Source organism: Oratosquilla oratoria, chromosome 14, assembly GCF_046742065.1.
Source record: "Oratosquilla oratoria isolate Oo_2021 chromosome 14, ASM4674206v1, whole genome shotgun sequence".
NCBI classification, from domain to species: Eukaryota; Metazoa; Arthropoda; class Malacostraca; order Stomatopoda; family Squillidae; genus Oratosquilla; species Oratosquilla oratoria.
This window is the reverse complement of record NC_134790.1, coordinates 53,443,544-53,453,543: the sequence shown is the minus strand read 5'-3', so window position 1 is coordinate 53,453,543 and position 10,000 is coordinate 53,443,544. Positions and strand designations below refer to the sequence as shown.

Below are 10,000 nucleotides of genomic sequence, written 5' to 3'. Positions count from 1 at the left end.
ACACACACACACACACACACACACACACACACACACACACACACACACACACACACGGACCTACGAGCTCTGAGCTCTCTTCCAGGAGGGAAATAGCTGTCGATCACGAGTCCAACACGTGATCCAAAGACTAAGTGAATACACATACACATACATGTGCGTGCACACCCTACCCGTACCGTTGATTGTCGCATCAACGTTGCAGAATACAAATAATAAGTTTCTCAAGTATGTGGCATAATTTCCTGTTTCTCACGGTCATTCATCATTGAAGCAGGATGTCGCAGTCACTCAACCCTTACCTCAAATTGAATCCAGTGTCTTTACACTATTTTAAATGTTACGCATTATTTCCTCGTCACTGAGCAGCAGACATTGTGTCATAATGATTCAGATTGTTGGGAATCGTCAAATGGAAGACATTAGTGCTATCAAAAAGGATCTCTTGTGTATTTTCACGTGCTTCAACATAAAGATAGCCTAACAATTATTTGTCAGATAATTGAATGGTAAGCTTTACTCTCTCCTATGTAATGGACTAAAGAGTAATTTATGTTTTTGAAACGAGATGTACGGATGAAAGTATAGTCCATTTGTAACAGACCGTGAACAAAGCCATATCTTTATCGTGTACAAACCACGACATAACGCGTGTTCCATGCCACGTGGCTATCGTGGTAATTGTACAAACCAAAACAACCACGTGGCATGGAACGCGTATTATGTCGCTCACAAGGACTTGATGCGCTTGTGACAGTGCGACTCTGCTTGGCCCGATCTAACCTAATCCAATGCAATTATGTAATTGTTCACCACGGGTCACTGCCCACACGGTATATATATCGCGTGGTTAGTGACCACTATAAAATTATCAAGAGATAACCAAAATTTATAGATAAGTTATTCAAGACCTACTATAATTGATTTCAGTAACCCCAGGTGGTGCTAGCACCTAAGGTTGGGAGACGCTGATCGTAATTGTCAAAGAGCCAGTGCTTGAGAGTAGATGCGAGATTGAGGATATTAATGAGCTTATGGGGTGATGAGCTATTGAAATTATGAAAATCTCACTCTCATTATCAAATATTCAATATTTCTATATACAGTGGTCTTCCGTCATAATTCCAGTTGAATGCTGACCACACGAAGCCTCGAGATATGCTTTCCTCATCGATATAATGTCCAGGACCTGCTCTGCTGTCCCGCGAACAGGTCCCGCTGCCCCAGAGCCTGGTACGCTCCTTAAGGGAACCACTGCCTTAAATTGCGGTTACACGAGAACGTACAACTGAAAGTTTATTGCCGAAGATGTAGACTATTGTTTCTTTTTTTCTTTTTTTTTTTGGGGGGGGAGACATCTGCATAATCAATGTAGAAATATAGTTCGTGTTCATTTGTACAGCAGTCAGCTTCCTCCATATACCAATGGATACTTAAGATATTTTTTGCGGAAATCATTGTGCGCTTTTATTCATGAAACTGAGAATCTAACCTCTGACTAAAAAATTTGTTTGAAACTTTACTACTTTGACAAAGTTCTTCGTTTGTTTTCCAATGACGTTGTTCTACACGTCAAATGCTCTGCCTGTACATCTACCCCTTATTTGCGCACAATCAGACAACCACGCAAAATGCTTTTGCAACAAAATTCTCTCTCTCTCTCTCTCTCTCTCTCTCTCTCTCTCTCTCTCTCTCTCTCTCTCTCTCCGTGCCCCCTTCGGTAAAAAAGGATGGGGCCCCCTCGGGGTGGAATCTCCTTTGATGGAGATTTCTTTGAGGTTGGAGACACACAAGTTTCACCCCTGTCTCTCCCACTTCAGAATAAAACAGTCTTAGTCTATTGCGTTCTCAGATCCTCCCTTTCCCCTTCGGTCTTCGTCCGCTGAGTAGAATAGGGTGGTGCTAACGAGTACAAAGGTAGATAAGATATGTTATGGTACGAAAGGGTTGTAGCGTGCCTCTTCAGATCTCGAGATGCTTGCCAAGACCGCACCCATAAGACCTTGGACTTCGAGGAACCAATGCCATGGACATCATTCATAGACGCAGTACACAGGAGAACCTCAACCTTGCACCTCGAGAAGCCCAAGGACTCTGGAAGTTCGAACCAAGGGTCGGCGTGGACTCAAGAGCTCAGAGTAACCAGTGTTATGGGAATCTAGGATATTTGGGCCACGAAACTACAACCTAGGACATTTGGGCCACGAGGGCGTCCTAGGGTGGATATTTGGGCCACAAACTATTTTTTTTCTTTTTGTTCCCTTTAAGTATATTACTAAGTATTTTATATAAATTTCTGTTATTTTTTGTGTTTTATTACCAACACTTATTTCACAATCGTGCAAATTTTTTAATGCAGAGAACGTTAATTTGTAGGGGTTCCGTTTCATTTGCAACCTATATTGAAATAGTATAGATCATGATTTTGTTGACCGTACCAAGAATATTTATCCAATTAAGGAAAGCTCGCCTTCCCCTCTATCCCACCCTATAAATGGAAAAAGTTATGTCAATTCATATTTTCAGACTAGAAAATTTAGTTCCTAGGTCTTGTAATGGTTACTGGAAGAAATGTTATTTTTCACCTGACGAGTTGCATTATGTTTTCAGTGTTCTTGTTTCCCCCTTTAGCAATTCGTTGGATTGCAGCTGGCTTGAGTGGTCTTATTTACATTTAGAAACGCCTTAGGTTCTGTAGGTGCTGCCAAGACCAGGAGGAATGTATGATTGTGAGCTGTGCCAGAATCACTGCAGCATGAAAAGCAGCAGCACCATACAAGAATCTTCTTATGCACTTAGATCCTGTGTGTGCAATTAAGTTCTGTAGGTGTAGTTAAGACATGGAGAAATGAAGGGTTGTGAGGTGAAATCGTGTGGTGCAAAAACGCCTCCGTTCAGTCGAGTGTATAGGTTTCGCTTTTCAATTTTTAGGGACTTGTGGTAGAAAACCATGCCGCTGTTGAATACCAGCAGGGAGTGAATCCACACATGATCGATCACTCGAACACTAGGTAAAAATTTGATCCATAGTAAGACAAAGCTTGATATACTGAAAGAGTAAAGTATAGAAAATAAGTTATTATTATTGAAGTGATATGATAGAAATTTTTAATGTATCAAATGCATGATATACAACGTAAGCTCCATGTATCTCAGACCATAAGCTGGTATTTGTAAATACACGGCAAGAGAAACATGATATAATAGCGCTGTTGTGACGCCGAGGGTTGTTGTAGTCGGAATTCAGTGTTCGCGGGTGACCCAGAAACACGGAGAGCGTCCGTCCCTTCTATCGGGGTTCCAGAAGTTTTCTTAGATGGGATAGATCTTGATGTTGACTTTTAACGGGTTTTCTTAATCCTAGTTGTACCTTTCTTACTCATTGGTTTTGGTTGTAAACAGATTAAAAGTCTGGTGTAATGGGAACGAGGGAGTGGCCACCTTCTCTTCAGTGGTAACATTTCTAGCTTTCTCATAAGTTTCAGTGTTTACTCATGGAGCATAAGTGTCTTTTTGCAACCTCTCACTCTTATTCTCTCTCTCTCCCTCTCTCTCTCTCTCTCTCTCTCTATATATATATATATATATATATATATATATATATACATATATATATATAAATTTATATATATATATATATATATATATATATATGTATATGTATTATACACACACACACACACACACACATACACACACACACACACACACACACACACACACACACACACACACACATATATATATATATATATATATATATATATATATATATATATATATATGTATGTATGTACGTATGTATATATATGCAAAATAACCACAGGAGAAAGGAAAATTGTAGACAGTAAGTACTTTCGTATATTACATCTTCAGATGTTATATACGAAAGTACTTACTGTCTACAAGTTTCCCTTCTCCTATGGTTATATTGCATTTTTGTATCAGGGTGCTTGCATACATATATATATATATATATATATATATATATATATATACATATATATATATATATATATATATATATATATATATATATATATATAATACTGAGGACCCACTTTCGGAGAAATAAGCGAAGATATAGAGATCTGTATATTTCAATCACTTACTGTGATCCTCTTCAGCAGATATGAATTACAGAGTAGAGAATAATGTGTATTTATACTGAAAGAGTGAGGTAAGCAAGAAGGGACGGGGGCTCAGGTCACGTGTCCGGCGCGCATTGCGTGGACCTTGGTGGCTCAGGTCACGTGTCCGGCATTACGTGGACCTTGGTGTCTTTTGTCCACCGCTAATGTAGATGGTAACATTTTATTCATAGCAAAAGAAGAAACACAATCTGGTGACCATTGACCATAGGAAATGTTATAATTTGGAAAATTGTTTATTAGGGAGGATTCTACCATTTTTCTTCTGAAACTACATTTGGATTTGTAAATTATTTCAGCATCGTCCCAATTTATCCGGTGGTTTTTTGTTGGCGACGTGCTGAAATACCGCGGAATTTTCCTGCCCGTATTTTACAGAGTTCTTGTGCTCCTTGACCCTGGTAGTGAGGTCTCGACCCGTCTGTCCCCAATATACATCCTTGGAATCTAAACAAGGTAATTTGTAAACTCCAGGAGTTGTATTACTCTTGGATCTATGATGTATATTGACGACTTTACTGAACAAATTGTTGGGATAATTGAAGATAAAATTTACCTTTTACTTTGGTAACAAATGAGACAAGTCATTAATTGATTTATTAAAAGGTAATTTTATGCATCTATTATCCCAATTATGATTCAAGGCAGAATGGGAATCTGTTTTGTGAAAACTAATTTTAGCCTTACTAAGAGCTTTTTGTAAAAACCACGGCGGGTATCCTAATTTAGTTAGTTGATTTCTTACTGAATTTAGTTCCAATTCTAAATATTGGGAGCTACAAATTCTCAAAGCCCGTAAGAATAGGCCTGAAGCTACACTATATTTTATTTTGTCAGGATGGTGGCTAAAGAAATGTAGGTAGCTCCCTGTGTGTGTGGGCTTCCTATAAACTGTGAAGGACAAAGACTCCGCATTTCTTATTATCAATATATCTAGAAAAGGTAATGGGAAATAGATCACAAATTACCTTTTCTATAAACTGTGAAGGACAAAGACTCCGCATTTCTTATTATCAATATATCTAGAAAAGGTAATGGGAAATAGATCACAAATTACCTTTTCTAGATATATTAATAATAAGAAATGCGGAGTCTTTGTCCTTCACAGTTCATAGGAAGCCCACACACACAGGGAGCTACCTACATATCTTTAGCCACCATCCTGACAAAATAAAATATAGTTTAGCTTCAGGCCTATTCTTACGGGCTTTGAGAATTTGTAGCTCCCAATATTTAGAATTGGAACTAAATTCAGTAAGAAATCAACTAACTAAATTAGGATACCCGCCGTGGTTTTTACAAAATCTCTTAGTAAGGCTAAAATTAGTTTTCACAAAACAGATTCCCATTCTGCCTTGAATCATAATTGGGATAATAGATGCATAAAATTACCTTTTAATAAATCAATTAATGACTTGTCTCATTTGTTACCAAAGTAAAAGGTAAATTTTATCTTCAATTATCCCAACAATTTGTTCAGTAAAGTCGTCAATATACATCATAGATCCAAGAGTAATACAACTCCTGGAGTTTACAAATTACCTTGTTTAGATTCCAAGGATGTATATTGGGGACAGACGGGTCGAGACCTCACTACCAGGGTCAAGGAGCACAAGAACTCTGTAAAATACGGGCAGGAAAATTCCGCGGTATTTCAGCACGTCGCCAACAAAAACCACCGGATAAATTGGGACGATGCTGAAATAATTTACAAATCCAAGTGTAGTTTCAGAAGAAAAATGGTAGAATCCTCCCTAATAAACAATTTTCCAAATGATAACATTTCCTATGGTCAATGGTCACCAGATTGTATTTCTTCTTTTGCTATGAATAAAATGATACCATCTACATTAGCGGTGGACAAAAGACACCAAGGTCCACGTAATGCCGGACACGTGACCTGAGCCACCAAGGTCCACGCAATGCGCGCCGGACACGTGACCTGAGCCCCCGTCCCTTCTTGCTTACCTCACTCTTTCAGTATAAATACACATTGTTCTCTACTCTGTAATTCATATCTGCTGAAGAGGATCACAGTAAGTGATTGAAATATACAGATCTCTATATCTTCGCTTATTTCTCCGAAAGTGGGTCCTCAGTATTATTTTACAAATGTGCTACGACATAACTTTGTTGTGATATATATATATTTATATATATATATATATATATATATCTATATACATATGTATATAAATATGTGTGTATATAAATATATATATATATATATGTGTGTGTGTGTGTGTGTGTGTGTGTGTGTGTGTGTGTGTGTGTGTGTGTGTGTGTGTGTGTGTGTGTGTGTGTGTGTGTGTGTGTGTGTGTGTTTGATTCATCATGGTCTTGGATCAAGTCTTGGACTCGTGATCGACAGCTATTTCCCTCCCGGAAGAGAGCTCAGACCTCATATATGATCGATATATGGGTAATGCTGTAACCTTACACGCACATACCCACACCCAACTCCCCTCCCACGAGTTGAAGTAACGACCCACAGCGCACCGATACTTAAGTTATTTCAGTCCCGGGCGGGATTCCAGTCCGGACAGCCGTAGTGGGAGCCAGGAACTCTACCAGTATATCATGATAGATCGCAGTTATAAGAATGAACGCGGCGTCGGGGGCTGTAGTTAGTGGTATTTTCCAAAAATTGATTTACAGAGAAATTATTAAAATATTGTATGGTGTTAGTCATCTTCTTGTAGCAAGTGCAGCCGCCAAGAATATTATAAAAATGTGATTAGGATACGAAGTGGAAGTTGACAATTAATGTACTTTCACCTTTAACATCGCCATTGCCTTAATGCGATAACAAAGCTTAATGTTCTGGAAGTCCCGTCCTTTCATTATTGGGCGGGAGTTTTATTCCACGCTTGTATGTGACTTATGATTTACGAATCATAGTGAAAGTGACGCGAAGAATTTACGCCAAGAAGCGCGTAGTTGAAATCGAAGCCGGTCGTTACCTCTGGTGTTTCTCAGTGGTTCCCAGACTGGAGGTAAATTACATCCAGGGGTAAGAGGGTGAGGGAATGTGATAATTTTGGAGGCGTAACGATGGGGTGAAAAAGATAAGAATTCAAGAAAACACAAAAATAGTACATCTTTGTGCATAAGATATCATAAATATTCAAAAACAGTTCTAGGAATAAGTTTTGAGATGCCATGGTAAATTAGGTCCAAGTGAGTAAGAGAAAAAATGGGAACCACTAATCTACCAACTCGAACGGCCAAGGCAATAACACTCGCTGGGGAGCAAACCCGGGCCTACGTGGATTGTGGTTCGAGTTCTGCTAAGAGCGAGTCACCGCATACGATCTTATATCTCCAAGCTATGACGAAGGAATTTATTTATTGTGTAGCTTAGTGAACACGATTATAAGTTTCATTTTGATCAACCTTTCTCTAGTGCACTCAAATGGGACGCCATCTGAAGACTTTGTCACTGTCATCTAGAAGTCTCGACTTTCTCGTCATAGAGCGATTCTAAGGAGAAAATTTGCAACAATTGTAAGGACAATAGCTCGCGGCAATTACTCTGTCGTTGTCGTCTCGTGGTGCAGTATACGGAATGTCTTGTTTGGTAACAGCAAAATTATGTTATTTTTCCTTTCTTTATGCATTAAGTTGTTTTTATTTGTGTATATGTTTGTTTATTTAACCATTTGTCACTTAATTTTTCATTTATTTTTTATATTTGCAAAATATAAATATCAATTTGTTTTATTCATTTATTGATTGATTTATTTACTTACTTATCTTTTTATTTGTTTACATATTGATTTATTCCTTTCTATATTTACCTATTTATTTATATATTTGCTTATATGTTTATTCATCTATTTATATATTTGCTTATCGACCACTTATCTGTTTATTCAATATTCATCTATTTATCTATCTACTATTTACTCATTATTTATTTATTCATTAATTTCCACTCATAGTTTATTCATTTGTGTTTTATTCATTTATTTGTTCATTCATTAGTTTTCATTTATAATATATCTATTTGTGTATCTATTCAGTTATTTATCCAATCATCCATTCAATACTTTTAATTTCTTTACTTACGTATTTACTAATTCATTCATTTAACCGTTAGCTCCCACCCGACGAAATATATGTGGTCCCAAAATAGTGACGCAATTCTATTTAAATTTTCTACGTTAATGCTAGACAATTTTATTCAGGTGAGGGATGTATACCTTGAACAAAATGGTTTCTCAATAAACTGTGACCCCTTTTTGACATGAATTTACCCCCAAGCCAAAAAAATTAAATAAAGCAAAATAAGATAGAATTGAATTGGAAAAAAATTAAATAGTAACTTTTATTTATTTGTTTGTTTATTTATTTATTTTGTTTATAATGGAAGAGATGGCAGTGAGGGGAAGATGGGCAGAATATTTTAGGGAGTTGCTAAATGTGAAGGAGGATAGGGAAGGAAAGATAGCTGCAGTGGGAAATGCGAAGAAAATGAGAGTGATGAGTGAGGAGAATGGAGGAGAAATAGGGAAGGATGAGGTGAAGGCAGTTGTAAAGATGATGAAAGCAGGTAAGGCACCTGGTCTGGATGGATGCCATGCAGAATGTCTGAAAAAGGGAGGTTCAGTGATGGTGGACTGGTTGGTGAGGTTATTTAATGTTTGCTGGAGAGAGGGTAGAGTACCGGAGGACTGGAGAAGTGCCTGTATAGTTCCACTTTACAAGGGAAAAGGGGACAAGTGTGAATGTAGTAGTTTCAGAGGGATTAGCCTGTTAAGTGTAGTAGGGAAGGCTTATGGGAGGATCTTAATTGAGAGGATTAGGAGAGGAACAGAAGGAGTAATTGGTGAGGAACAGTGTGGTTTTAGGACAGGTAGAGGTTGTGTAGATCAGATCTTTGTGGTAAGACAGATATGTGAGAAAGCTATAGGAAAGGGGAAGGATGTTTTTTGGGCTTTTATGGATCTGGAAAAGGCTTATGATAGGGTAGACAGAAAGGCACTGTGGGAGGTTATGCAGATTTATGGGATAGGAGGAAAGCTTTTGGGAGCTGTCAAGAGTTTTTATGAGAGTAGTAGAGCTTGTGTCAGGATTAGAAATGGAGAGAGTGAGTGGTTTGAAGTAAAGGTGGGACTTCGTCAAGGATGCGTTATGTCGCCCTGGCTGTTCAACTTATACATGGATGGGGTGGTGCGAGAGGTGAATGCTAGGGTAGTGGGTCAGGGATTGGAGATGGTTAAAGAAAATGGAGAAAAGTGGGAAGTGAGCCAGCTGTTGTTTGCGGACGACACTGCGCTTGTGGCAGGGTCAGAGGAGGGATTGAGGAAGCTGGTGGCAGAGTTTGGGAGAGTATGTGATAGAAGAAAGCTGAAGATAAATGTGGGTAAAAGTAAGGTGATGAGATGTACAAGGGGCGAAAGTGGTAGTAGACTGGAAGTGAACATTAAGGGAGAGCGACTGGAGGAAGTGGATAGTTTTAGATACTTGGGTGCAAGTGTAGCAGGAAAAGGTGGAGTGAAGGTGGAGGTAGAATGTAGATTGAGAGAAGCGAGTAAATGCCTTGGTGGATTAAAGAGTGTAATGAGGAATAGACATTTAGGAATGGATGCGAAGAGGAGACTGTATGAAGGAGTGATTGTGCCAACAGCACTGTATGGGGCAGAAACGTGGAACATAAGAGAAGAAGAGAGAAGGAGTTTGAATGTGTTTGAGATGAGGTGTCTGAGAAGTATGGTGGGGGTTACTAGGCTGGATAGGGTGAGAAATGAGGAGGTGAGGAGGAGAACAGGGGTGAAATGGGAGATAGGGTTGATGAAAGAGTATTAGGATGGTTTGGACACATGGAAAGAATGAGTGAAGAAAGA

General features: G+C 38.5%; 1 protein-coding gene across 1 annotated transcript in view; it reads left to right on the top strand.

The window, feature by feature from the left end:
• The window catches only part of LOC143032874 (glucose dehydrogenase [FAD, quinone]-like), a 298,368-nt gene that overhangs the window by 30,640 nt on the left and 257,728 nt on the right, over positions 1 to 10,000 (top strand). The window lies entirely within an intron of this gene.